At 35.7% G+C, this 14,356-nt stretch overlaps 1 protein-coding gene across 4 annotated transcripts in view; it reads right to left on the reverse strand.

The window, feature by feature from the left end:
* Window positions 1-14,356, reverse strand: part of LOC150086837 (ataxin-7-like) — a 298,875-nt gene that overhangs the window by 15,106 nt on the left and 269,413 nt on the right. The window lies entirely within an intron of this gene.

Below are 14,356 nucleotides of genomic sequence, written 5' to 3' on the forward strand. Positions count from 1 at the left end.
AACTCTCCTAACTTTACTACATAATCAGTTTGAGCTTCACATTTTCTTATTATTTACTTTCTTGATACATCTCCTATAATTATTGAAGCATGCTGTACAACATGTTGTACCATCATTGGCCTGCTGTGCACTGCTTCTGTCACATCCTTTCATGTACTTTACTAATGAGTGATCATGTTGTCCTTTGAACCACAGTTCAGCCTTCGATACTGGCAACTTCGATTTGAACCCTTGAAAAGAGTGCAAGTGTGATCTTGGCCTATAACACTAACCAACTGCATGTCTAATTCTCCTCTGTTTACCCCATCTCACTAGCAGTTTTCTTTGAACTCTTTAAAATTTATAAAGGATTCCTGTGCCTTTCCCAATTTAGCAAGGAGTCCTGTGCCTTTCCCAATTTAGCAAGGATTCCTGCACCTTCTTTGTTGAAATCTATTCCATGCTTGCAAAATAAATTCTGTGCAATGACTAGGGAGCAGTGGTGTATTCAGGCCGGAACGCACCAGAACAATGTTCCGGTATTTTTTTTCTAAATGTCATAATAGAAAACCATTAAATTTATACACCTAATATTATGAAACAATGGCATAATCAAAGGGGAGGGAGAAATATCTATTTTACCAATTGCTACTAAAAATATATATTAATAGTAATCTTTAAAATCAATATATTTCTTTAAATATTCATTTAAAAACAAAAATATAAATTTCGCAATGAAACTTGAACATTTCTTACTAAAGTACATTGTGTTAGATAAAGAGATCCAACGAATGAGATATACCATTTTGATTCGCCATGAACTGGTTGTTCTATGAACCGCGAGTCTGAAGTCTGATTCGGTTACTGTATAGTCGATGTGCTGTTATCATATAGTCTTCTGGAGAACGAGTGTTCCAGTACTATTTTTTTTTTTAAGACGAGCGTTCTGGTACTATTTTTTTTTAGCAATACACCTCTGCTAGGAAGACCATGCTGATAAAAATCTCTTCCCAAAAACATTGCAGTCACTCATGCCTAGTGTTAATTTACAAAGCTCACATCACAAAATTCCTCTGAGTGTGCCCAGGCAGGATTGTAGACACAACTGCATTTTTCCCCCTAACTCATAACAGTTTTTCAGAATAGTCCCCGACTTTTCACACAATTCTCGATTTTATTTGTATTTAATAACAGTAGTATTAAGTGTACAACTAAAATCCGATTAGTCCCCAAGAGAACTAGCAACTGGTTAGTTACACCATCAACAGTAGCACAAGGCAGACATATTCTTGCTATATATCACCTTCAGTACAAAATACAATCACCATTTCTGTGACAAATAGGTTCCCTAAGAAAAGTACTGCCCATTGATCCAAAAAGCCCAAATTTAAAAGTTACAGAAAACTGCTGCAAAGAAAATATCACACAAGACAACACTGCAGAAAATCATCATTCATGTCTGCTACCATGAACTAGGCAATGATTATATTAAGAACCTAACAGATTCTTGACAAACTGGTGCAAGACAAACTACTAATCTGTTAATAATTTCCAGGCATTACCATTTATTGTTTTCTTTTTTCACGTTAACTCAGAACACTGAACACTGGAAAGATGTTCATGTGGTGCAGTGCATTTCTGAATATTTTCTAAATAAATGTCTAAATAAATCATCTTTGGTCAGTTTAAGTGAAAATTATTCCAGTTCCAATTCTAATTTTACAAAACATTTGTAGTAATGCAATTTACAAAGCCACTATTCTAAACACCAGAAATGTAAAAAATTATAGTTAAATTTCACTGAGATGAACAATTCTGTTTCTTCAAATTAAGTTAAAGTTCAGCAACATTCATATCACACATAAGACTACAGATAAACTTTTCAATTCAATTTGAAATACTCAGTTGAGGAACCACTGTACATACATTACATCAAGAGTGACATGGAATAAGACAGGCTGTATTATAAAATTTCACATTTCACAAGTGATTTCATACACTTCTGAAATTCATCAATGGTATTCGCTATATAGTTCATATAAGGCCCAGGAAAAAATTATCCTCCTCCCATCTCTTCAAAGAAATAACTAATAATTTATTTCTTTGAACTATCTTAAATGTTCAAAAAATTCATTTTTAACCATTTCCTACCTTCACTTTTAAGATAACATTTAAGATAGGTTAAAATGAAAGTAGGAAATACATTGCTTTTTACATTTAAATCTAACTTAATAACCACTGGGATGGTGATTTGGTTAGTGTAAATGACTATTAATTAACCAATGTTGCACTAACCACAACATCATAAAATTACACTTCCAGTCTGATGTCACTGCCAGTCCACCCATCAACATCTCAGATTATGGAATTTGTTTTCTTGCTGTGCTGGTGCAATTATTGTACTACCATCTATTTACATTTCATATAAACAATCTGAAAAGATAAATCAGTGTTTATTGATGTTTATATTCAATTGTTAACTGCAGGCAGTACTGTTTTTTTGATGTCACTGCCAGTCCACCCATCGGCATCTCAGATTATGGAATTTGTTTTCTTGCTGTGCTGGTGCAATTATTGTACTACCATCTATTTACATTTCATATAAACAATCTGAAAAGATAAATCAGTGTTTATTGATGTTTATATTCAATTGTTAACTGCAGGCAGTACTGTTTTTTTCAGTCAGATGTTGTGGTGCTGCAAATGTGCATTTCTGATTATGAATTTCCTGCTGTACTTATTGTATTGCATTTATATTATTGTCTATTTATACTTCATACAAACAGTCTGAAAAATTAAATCTATATTTATATTAAATTGTAGTGCTTTTTTTCCCCCCTCTTCGATTCGAAATATCCCAACCAGCACAATTGTCTGCATTTCAATTATAAATTTGTTTTCCTGTTGTGCTGGTTCATTATTGAATTACATCCATTTGTATTTGATATAAATAACCTGAAAAAATAAATCGATGTTTATATTCAATTGTTAGTGACAGGTGGTGTCTTATTTTCTCTTTTTTATACCCTGAAGTCTGACATAGAAAGTGGTCTGATTATCAGAATTTCTAATTATAAAATTTATTTTCCCACTGTACTGCCATCCATTTATACTTCATATAAATAATCCAAAAAGCTAACTTGATGTTTATATTAAATTTTTAATGAAAGGTGCCACTGTTTTTTTTCAGTGTAGCAGTCACAAAATAACTTATCTACGTTAGAGAGAAGTATTTAAACATGCCATCAAGATCTCATAAAGGCCTTTCTGATGGGCAAAATTAAGAAACTGTTAGACCTTTCTGAAGGAACTGAGGGGTTAAAAAAAGGAAACTCTTAGAAATAAGATAGTTTCTAACTGATCCATATAGTGTGACTGTGTGGGTCTTAGTTTCACCAAATGAACTAAAAAGCAGTCTTTTGGTGGCATATGTTTAAAGCTATGACCAATGTTCAGCTCTATGTTCAGCCAAATCATTATTCTGATGTAAACAGCTGACAACAGTCTGTTGTGCGCTGATTGATGCAGTTTCTAAAGTCAAACTGGAAGTAAAAAATTGTTGGGGTGCTATACAAATGCTCTGCCAGGCCTTGGGAAAAGTTCATTTACTGTGGGTGGAAGTAACACTGACAGCTCTTCTAGAGATGATGTTCTCTATATAGTGCAGAGAAGGAGCAAGGAGAGGCCTGCAGTATCCTGTCAATGATTTGTTGAACAACTGCTTGAAGAGATTTCACATCTAATGTCAAAGATAAAACAGGTAATCAAAATCAAAAATCTGGTGCAGGAACTAAGTGCAAGAGAAAAAAAGATGATAGCATTAATGAAAAAACTGATGTAATCGGATTTTATTGCGTAAAGGAAATTTGCATTCATATGAAGAACTTTCAACATACATGGCAATATTCCAGTGGCTTCAATGTGTGTCATAATAGATTTGTGGGATGTGTTGGAGTCAAAAGCTCTGAAGATTTTTTCAGAAAATATGGTGCTGAAGGACAGACAGAGCAAAGGCAGAGTAAAGCATCGATAATATCAAATGCTAGTGTGGCAAAACAGGCTTTAGTTAAAGAAGAAAAGCCAATAAATTAATTAATGACAATAAAAGCAGTTAGTAATAAGTATAGGACAAGTGAGGAGGTTAAAGAGGAAATTTTTCTGGCTCCAGTATTAAATATTGCTAAGTTAAAAATATTAGAACAATCAGAGACAAAGGTGTTCTGCTTGATGATGATCTATCAAAAATTAAAAAGTGCCCAAAGATTTAAGAGTTGGATCTTGTTTATTATTCAGTTCCTAAGACATTAAATCCAAAGATAGTAATATATGATGTGGAAAAGAATCTACAGAAGCAGGAATTTTTTAGTGAATTATGGGTGAAAAACTTTAAGGAACGTGGTTATACTGAAAGTCTAATAGAGGAGGTTATTGATGTTAATTTCAAGATATAAATCTAATAACAATGAGACCATGAATTGGATATTAGAATTTAAACCCTTTCTTTGGCAATGTTTTAAGAATAAGAATAGGTTATATGTAAATTGGAATACATATAAGTTTAGAGTAATACTAAAAGTGTGAGGCTGTATGTAGCCACTGCTCAGAAAAGAGCCATTCATTTAAGGATTGTACAAATAAGAAAAGTGCTCTTAAATGTTGTAACTGTAAAATTAGAAATAAAGATGCTACCAATGTTTCTGTGTGTAGAACCAAACATGTTAAGGCTTTGGAAGTCTATAAAAAAGTCAATTATGGGCAAGTTATTAAATGTGTTGCATTTGAATGCTCAAAGGGCAATGAACACAGCATTACAGTTAAATGTAGTTGGCAAACAAGATGATTTTGATATTCTTCTATTGCAGAACGTTGTTGTTGCAGAATGCCATATGTTGTTGGCAGTCAAGTTAGAGGCTACTCGAAAAAAATTACAGCGACTGCAGAAGAGGGAGAAAAGCCAAAGGCAACAAATGTTATTAAAAAAAAAAAAATTTATTTATTTTTTTCTTTAGATATTTTCAGTATTCTGAGGCAAAAGAACTGCATACATTGGTTATTTAGAAAGATATATGAAAGTTATAGGTGCAAATCATATCCTTATAGCTTTAGAAAACCCTCCCAATGCCTTATAGCATTAGGTGCGGGAGGGGGTTTCCAATGATAGAGGTCAGTAGCTTGAGAAATTTCTTTCCTTGTCTGGGTTGAGCATTGTTAATGTTTCGGGACATGGGTCTACTTATTCTACAGTGCATGGAAAATACTTATAGATGTAACATTGCCTACAAATTCTATTTGAAGCAGAATTAATAATTGGTCTGTAAAAGAGAATCCTACTACCAGTAACCACTGCAGCATCACGTTCTAAGTTCAAGGTCTATATATGAAGTTGACAAAACTCTATTAAAACAGACAGATGGAATATATTTGATTCTATTTTTAATCACATGGTGGATTCTGTACAATGAAATTGTCTTAGTGCAATTTAACAGGTGATAAAGTTACAAGAAATTTTAATTTTTGCATGTGCAAAGAGTATGGTGGAGGAAAAAATAATAATAAATAAATAAATTGTTAATAGGCTGGTGTTTTGGTGGTCCAAAGACTTAACCAAATTAAGAAGAAGTTGTTACTTTAAAAAGGCAATTTTAGTATTATAAGAGAGTAAGTGATTTTGATATGATTTCTGTGTATAAAGAGATGTATATATATAAATAGGACTAATAAATAGGATAAATTGAGCATCAAAAAGTCAAAGCAATTGTCCTGGAGAGAGTTTGTTGATGTGAAAGAGTCCAGAGATTCTTGGGGTTCAAATTTTTAAAGTTGCGATTGATAAATGTTATTTTGATATTATTTCTACTGCAAACAATCTGTAAGTGTGAGTGTGGCTTATCAGAGACTATTGGTGGGAGTGACTCTATGAGCATAATCATTGATCCCACAGAATACCCATGACCAAGAGATTCGGGATGATCAGCTTATTAGTAAACAGAATGCTATTTAGAGATCTGGTATAACAGAAGATCCTTTTACATTGGAAGAATTAGTTATTGCCATGGACCAGGCAAAGGATGGTAAGTCACCGGGCATGGATAAGATAGAAGTGTAAGTAATAAAGAGAACTTTTAGAATTAGACCTGAGTTATATTTGGCTATGTTCAATGCTTGCCTTACTGAGGGCGTCTACTCCCATGTATGGAAGGTTGCTTCCTTGAAGTTGATAATTAAAAGTCCAGACAGTTTACCAACAGAACCAGGTTCCTATTATCCAATTGCTCTATTATATGTTATGGTAAAAATATATGAAAGGCTATGTGTTAGCCATTTCATGATTAAATATATAAACAAGAATCTAGCTTCTACGAGACAGTTTGGTTTTAAAAAGGGGAAATCTATGGAGGATACCATTTATTAATACATAATGTTAGAGAGTTTTCTGGGCAGTATGTCCTGAGAATATTTGCAAATTTTAAAGGCACTTTTGACCTCTTGTGGTGTGGTGGGAGGGCATCCTGGCAAGGGTGAGACTAATTGATTGTAGTAGCAATCTGTTTTCTGTTTAGAGATTATTTTTCTGATAGATATGTCATCATTAAAACTAGATACACGCAAATTGAACATGTTACTAGAGGTTATCCTCAAGGCTCAGTGATAGACCCCTTTGCCTATAACATGGTTTTAGATGAGTTTTTACATCAGGAGATTGAATCAGTTGATTATGTGGCATAGGCTGATGTGATCTGGTTTATGGAAATTCTGACTGGAAACAGAAAGCAGAACTTCTGTTGCTTTAGAAACATTTCTCAATTGGAGCCAATTATCAAAATTACAGATATCTTCCCAGAACATGGTACATAAGCTGCTAAAGGGAAAGTTAAGAATGAATTAAAATCTAGTTGTTAGAGCCTGTGGGATCTCCCTTAGGCATGTTACTGTTGTCAAGTATTTGGAGTTGTACCTGGAAGAGTGACTGTTTTCACTGAAACATGTTAAGTATCTTAAGAATAAAATTCAACTTTTGCATTCTAAGCTCAGAATGGTTGTTAGGGTGACTGGGGAACCAAGGATAGATGTTTAAGTTTACTATATGAATGTATCTTTGTCCCCATCATTACCTATGCTTCTTGTGCTCGGGTACATAAAATTACTAATTCTGTAGTCCACAAACATTTATTTCAAGCTCAATGGTTGGCTCTTCTGGGTATAACTGGAGCGTGTAGAACTGCATCTACTGAGACTTCAAAAGTGATGGCAGGGATACTCCCTGCTGACTTTCAGGTGACACTGTATGGGCTTATATATTTTGTTAAGAATAATATACATAAGAGTATTAATCAAATTTTAGCTTGTTCTGATACTCAGAAAGAATATTCAAAGTTTTATGTAAAGTTAGAAAAATTTAGGATTATATGAAATTTGAGAGAATGAAGATGGGAGAACTCTTAAGGGCAGACAAAGCATATTTATTTTTGCCTAGGGTAGATATTATATGATAATAAAAAGAAACCCTAGCTGCAGTTTGGCCTGAGGACAGCTTTATTGTTGATAGGACAGTTTTACTCATAGATTATATCAATTGGGATTATCAAATAGCAGCCCATTTACCTGTCATAAATACAATGTTGCAAGGCAATATTTATTTGGTTTTAAGATTTTAACTTGAAAGATCCAGTAGTAATACAGTCAGTCCTCGTATAACACATGTTTACATTACACGAACCGAATTCGCCTTTGTGTTTACAAGAAATGGCAGTCGAACGCAGAATCACCCCAACCGAACGCAACAAGATAGGAATGAAGAGAAGATTCTGAAAATGTATTTACATTTTTTATATCAGTGAAGGGGAAACACATTTCACCATAATAACGTAAAAACCCACACAATTCCAGCTATCGGTATTATTGCAAATGGAATTAGATCGAGTTTACTACCAGTTTATAACAGATTCCACTAGCAGGAACGTAACTGGAAATTGTTTTTATTGTTTTATGGTAGTAACCCCTAGAAATGTGCTTTAGTAAAATGTAAGGTGTGTGTCTCTGCCTTTACGGTGTTGTTTATTCAGTTGCTACACACGCACGCAGCTTTGTTTATGTGTATCAAGCGTGCCTCCTCATTTTGTAATTGTGCTTTATTCCCTAAAAATGACTAAAATACTTAAAAGGTGTGAAAAGGAAGCGTCCTGGTGAAGACACTACAGATTCAGAGAGAAAAAGAAAAGCAATATCGATAAACAGAGGCGGACTGGGTCAAAAATTCTTACCCGGGAAAATTTATAGTGGCCTCATACTAGCGTTTATGGCCAAAATCACTCCGGCCCACCGGGGTTTCCCCGGTAAGGCTTATGGCCCGTCCGCCTCTGTCGATAGAGAAAAAATATGAAATTGTGAAACGCTTTGAGTGAAATGAAAGACCATGTGATATTGCACGTGCTACAGACTTAAATGAGGAATCGCCGAGAATTACAAAGAATGCAGAGAAAATAAAAAAACTTTCATAGCAGGAACAACTCAAAGTGTAATTAAAATCCATTAGATTAAGACACAAGAATTGGAAGAGATGGAACGGCTGTCATCTGTTTGAATAGAAAACCAAACAAAAAACAAGTTTGCTTACGATAGAAGCAAAAGAATTAGCAATATTTTATTACGTAATAGTCGTAATAAATTATTTATTACGACTATTTATTGTGTTTGGTAATGTTTTGGTTACAAATGTGTGTTCAATCTTGGGTGGTCAGCACCTAACCCCATTTTTCCCACAGGGCCTGTTGTTTATATTGCACGATTTTGCATTGCACGAGGGTTTCTAGGAACGCAACTATCGTGCTATACGAGGACTGACTGTACTAGTGGCAAATGATGCAAGAAAGTAAGCTTTTATAGCATCAGCAAAAAAAAAAAAAAAAACACTACACACTTCTTCCTTGAATTTATTCAAACCATCCACTTCCACAACAACAGATGGAAGAGTGTTCCAACAATCAACCACCTGAAGGCAAATTTCCCTTCCACACATCTGTCCTGCAACCATCCTTCCTGAACTTGAATTTATGCCCCCTCATGAGTAGTTGCAGCAACAGGAAGAATGCCATTCACATTCAGCTTACTCAATACATTCAAGGCCATAAACCCCTTCAATCAGATCATCCCACAGGTGCCTAGTTTCCAAATACTGCAATTCGCAGAACTGAAGCCTTCTAGGTAAAAGCATCCTTTTGTTCCCTTCACCAATCTGGTTGCCCTTCTGTACCCATTACAGCAGATCAACATCCTTCCTAAAGTGAGGCCGCCAGACCTGTAAGCACTACCCAAGATGCGAACTAACAATTACCTTGCACAAAGGAATCATGGCCTTATCCCTGCTAGCAAAGTTTCTGTATATCATTCCCAAAAAGCCATAAGCTGTTCTGGAAGCATGTCTGCATTGGTCAGAGAATTTCATATCTGACTGCACAATTACCTGGTGTTTTTCATTTTCCACTACCCTGAGTGCAGTACCACGCAGTTGATAAGTTACTCTGGGATTACTGCTAATCATATGCAGCCTTGCATTTGTCAACGTTAAACTTCAACTGGCATTTCACAGCCCATCAACTTAATTTTCCGAGATCTTGTTGCAGTAGATCACCCTGATTACTGCCATGAACCACCTCCTTGCCAACCTTTGTATCATCTGAAAACTTAGATATTAAGCCTGATATACTTTCATCAATATCATTAATAAATGCTGAAAATAACAATAGGCCCAGCACTGAACCTTGGGGCACTCCACTAATAGCATTAGTTCATGAAGAGCAGTGCCCACTGTTAACCACTCTGTCTTCTTCCACTTAACCATCCCTTTATCCATAGCAGTAACTTGCCCTCAATGCCACACTGCTCCGATTTATACAGCAATCTTTTATGTGCAATAGTATCAAAAGCCTTCCTGAAATTAAAGTACTGTATTTCTTCGATTCTTAGACGCACTTTTCTTCCCCTATAAACGTCTCTAAAAACGTGGTGCGTCTTAGAATCGATGGCGTCTTACAATCGCAGTTTTTTTTTTTTTTTAATTTCCCTGCGCTTTGCACGTGGCACCACACGTTTTGTTTTTTTTTTACATGGAAACTCCGCCTCCAAGTTTGACCATTATCGCATTCTCCAATTCCATTGGAGAATAACGTGATGTGGTTGTGATTTCACATGCTATCGAAATGTGAAGCCACCGTTATTTCATTATAGTGAAGCTCACTCTGTATAAATCGCAAATCCGCCCTGCCATGGAATATTGTTCCCACATTTGGGGTGGTGCCCCCAAAACCTCTCTCAGGCTTCTTGATTCCATTCAGAAGAGGGCAGTTAGGTTAATTAATGATTCATCTTTAACAGAGTCTCTCCACTCGCTTTCTCATAGACGTACTGTTTCTGCTGCATGCCTCTTCTACAGATATTTCCATGGGCACTGTTCTTCTGAATTGGCTTCTATAATTCCCGCTCTCTCTTTCAAAACAGTCCGAACACGTGCTGCCACCAGCCAACATCCATTTACTGTTCAACTTCAAACCCACAGAACCAACTTTTCATCTTCCTCATTTATTCATTCAACTGCCGTTTTCTGGAACAACCTTCCTTCATACGTATTTCCTGAAAATTACAATCTACAGAAGTTCAAGTCCAATGTCAACAAATATCTTCTTTCGTCTTCTCAACCTCCAACCCAAGCACGGTACTAAGTACTATAGGTTCTAATACCTCTCGTGTTTGGGGTTCACATAAAAAAAAAAAAAAAAAAAAGTTCACTCAGCGAAAACTAGGAAGTTTTGTTTGTATCTTCGAAAGTATGTAAGAAGTGGAGTTCCTGTATTTCGTTCATTTTGATTCCTTATTGCACATTAAAATATTGCTAAAAAGACTGTACCATGAAACCGCATTGAAACAAAAAGTTATTTTGTATGCAAAAGAACATGGAAATAGAGCTGTGGGTTGACATTTTGACATTAGTGAAGTAAATGTTCGTCATTAGAGAAATGATCGCAATTCCATATTTTCGTGCAAAGCAACAACCAAGTGCTTTACAGGGCCTAAGAAAGGTTTTCCACAAGTCAATGAAGTTGTGGAGAGACGTCCAAAAGGATTACCCATTACTCGACAAGCTATGCAATTGTAAGCTGGAGAAATTGCCAAGTCCCTCAGAATAGATAAAATAATTTTTAAAGGCAGTCGCGGCTTGTGTGACAGACTCATGCTCCATAGACTGGCTAAATGTTGTGTGGAATAGATGTCCTGGAAGTCTTCGTAACCCACCTGGCATGCTAGTATTTAATGCATTTCGTGGATATTTGTCCGAACAGGTCAAAAATAAAATTGTGCAAAAACATGGTGACTTGGTTGTGATTCCTGGTGACTAGCCAACTGCAGTTGACTGACAACCTTCAGCTGACACCTTCCCAAAAAATTAAGAAAGCGCCGGCATCAAAATTGGCAGAATGAGTAATCACAGCTTGGAAGCTAATCCCAGAAAGAATAGTGCAGCACTCATTTAAAAAATGTTGCATCACCAATGCTCTCAATGGCTCAGAAGACAATATATTATGGGGTAATGAAGATAACGACGGCTCAGAAGATTCAAAGGAAGTGATGAATAAAATACCTACTGATAAATACTATTGTTGGATATATTTTAGCGTTTTATTTTATTTATTTATTTTTTCTTAGAATCAAAGCTTTTTTTCTGTTGGTGGTACTGAAATTAAGGTGCGTTTTACACTCGATGGCATCTTAGAATCAAAGAAATACGGTATATGATATCAAAATATTTTTTGTATCCAGTTCTTTGATCACTGCCTCATATTAACCTTTCAGATTGGTTAGACAAGACCACCCCGTTTAACAAATCCATGCAGTGACTGCAGTATTATTGCATGCCTATCCAGATAGTCCTGCATTACTTCTCTGACCAGTGACTTCTATTACTTTCCCTGAAACAGATGTTAAGCTAACAGGTCTGTAATTACTCATGTCACCATTTGATCCCACTTTATGAAATGGGGATACATTTACACATCTCCAGTCCATAGAGACCTCCACTGAATCCAAGGATGCTCTCATAATTATGGCTAAAGGTTTGCTTACTTCCTTTGCTATCTCCATTAATATGATTGGATAGATCCCATCCACCCCAAGTCTCTTTTTTATGTTCAGCTTCTTTGGACAACCATCTTTCAATCATGTTCAGAAATAGGTGACTGTTTGCAAACTTTAATGATTTTGTTAGTAAAGTTTCTGTGAGGAGGACTTGTTTACGAATTATCTAGATAGAGCCTGCCTCCCAGTTGTAAGGACAGAAACCTGATTCACTGGGAAGGGCAGGGCTGTGATTTCAGCCTTATGTCCCTTCTCTTTAAATCGGAGTTAAGCAGAAAAAATCCTCCTTATTTTTTCAGTTTATTAATATTTGATTTTGAAATTTAAATTGAATAATAGCTTCATATGGCCTATATAAGTCATGATTAATGCGTATGGACTACGATCTAGGGAGTGATTGTTTAGGTACATCAAATGAATGAATGTGTGAAGATTCAGGAAAGTTATAATTTCACTGTATATGGCTATTGTAAGTCTATACTTGGAATACTGTGTCCGGGTTTGGAGTCCATGCAATGCGACTTGTGAGATTGGCCCTAAGTGCCCATACGGAGAGACTTCAAATATGTGGCTTACAGAGCTTGGTAACTAAGTAACTTGGATGGGATCTGATTGAAGTTTAAGGCTCTAAGAGGAGTGAATAAATGGTGAAATTTTTACAGTATTAAATGGTGCAGAACTAGGGGTATTAAATCAAAACTACACGAGAAGAGCCATAAACTGGATTGTAAGAAGTTTTCCCTTTACATGGCAAGTTGTTAACCAGCTTGAATCAGTCTTCTATAGGAAGAGAGAAAACAGCTGCTTTATTTTATTTTATTTATTTTTGGTGGAGTAGAAAAAATCCTCCCCTCTAAAGAAAATCCTCCATCATGTGTGCTCTTTGGGAAAGAGCATTATTGCCCATTAGAAGAAACTGGAGATCTACTGCATCCCTAAGAAGCCTCACATAAGAGTTTGGATTTCATCCCTCTACCACACAGCAGTTACATTTCCTCTTGTGAAGATGTGCATGATAGTAATTTTGCTGTTTATATCTCACAAATCTTGTAGCACATAAAGATCTAGTTTGCAAAACTTACTGTTGTCCTAGGATCACACATGATAAAAATACAAAAAAATGTGACAAGTGCTCAAAATATGCTTTGCAAAGAGAAATGCTTTCAAAAATATGCTTTGAAACCATGATGTTGCCATTCCATGGAATGCTTTTTACTTTCAGGGTTAAAATGGTGTATCCAACTTTCATCCTGAGTGATTAGATGAGAGAAACAGTCTTCCTCATTTTTTTTGCACAGGGCCAACAACTCTTGTAATTTCTGTTGTCGATCAGCCTTCTGGAAACCAGTCAATAATTGGGGAATCCATCTTGCACTCAATATCCGTAAATGGAGTTGGCCATGAAGGACTATTTCAACAGAGCCCACACTAATCTTCACCTCCTGGGACAATTCACGCACAGATATCTGACGATCTTCCATGATTAACGACTCCACTTTTCTGATCGTGCTGTCATCACTGGCTGAATGGAGACGACCTGGAATGGGCTTAGATTCTACCGATGTCCGACCACACCTAAACTGTCTATGCCAGTGCTTCACAATGCCATAGGATGGGGCTTCATCCTTATATACATCAGTAATCTCCTTGTGGGTTTCTTTAGATTTCCCCTTCAAGAACAGATACCGGATTACAGATCTGGCTTCAACTTTGTCCATGATGCTATTTCATCACACGTTCAGCTCTGTAAGGGAAAAACAAATTAAGACACAGAACTGAAATTTTACACCCTTATTACAGAGATATATATGATGCTACACACAAAGTATCATGACTCTGCGATATGTGGAAATAGGTGAGGACGATTCTTTATTGAACTAACCACGTAACAATAGTCTTCTGTATAGGGGAATGTTGTTGTTTGAGAGCTATTGATGCAAGAGCAGCTTAGGCTATAATGCACCTAGTCTAGGTTAGCTCTACTGGGGAAGTGTTATGTATTTCAAGTATAACCAAATAGGTAACTTGTGAAAGCATTCACAATATGAGATGCAATGAAACTATGCCACTATAATCACATGTTAATTTACTGCGTGTAGACACGATGCATTTGCACTAACTTATACGTTTTATAGTTAGGTTATTAAATTATGTTTTATGAGATGATTACAAATAATTATAATATTAATTTTTTAATTAAATCAATATTAATAGCTGAAGTTCAATATTCCAAATCTAAAAACAGGATAGA

Source organism: Mastigoproctus giganteus, chromosome 4, assembly GCF_048544385.1.
Source record: "Mastigoproctus giganteus isolate SK-2022 chromosome 4, ASM4854438v1, whole genome shotgun sequence".
In the NCBI taxonomy this organism is placed as follows: domain Eukaryota; kingdom Metazoa; phylum Arthropoda; class Arachnida; order Uropygi; family Thelyphonidae; genus Mastigoproctus; species Mastigoproctus giganteus.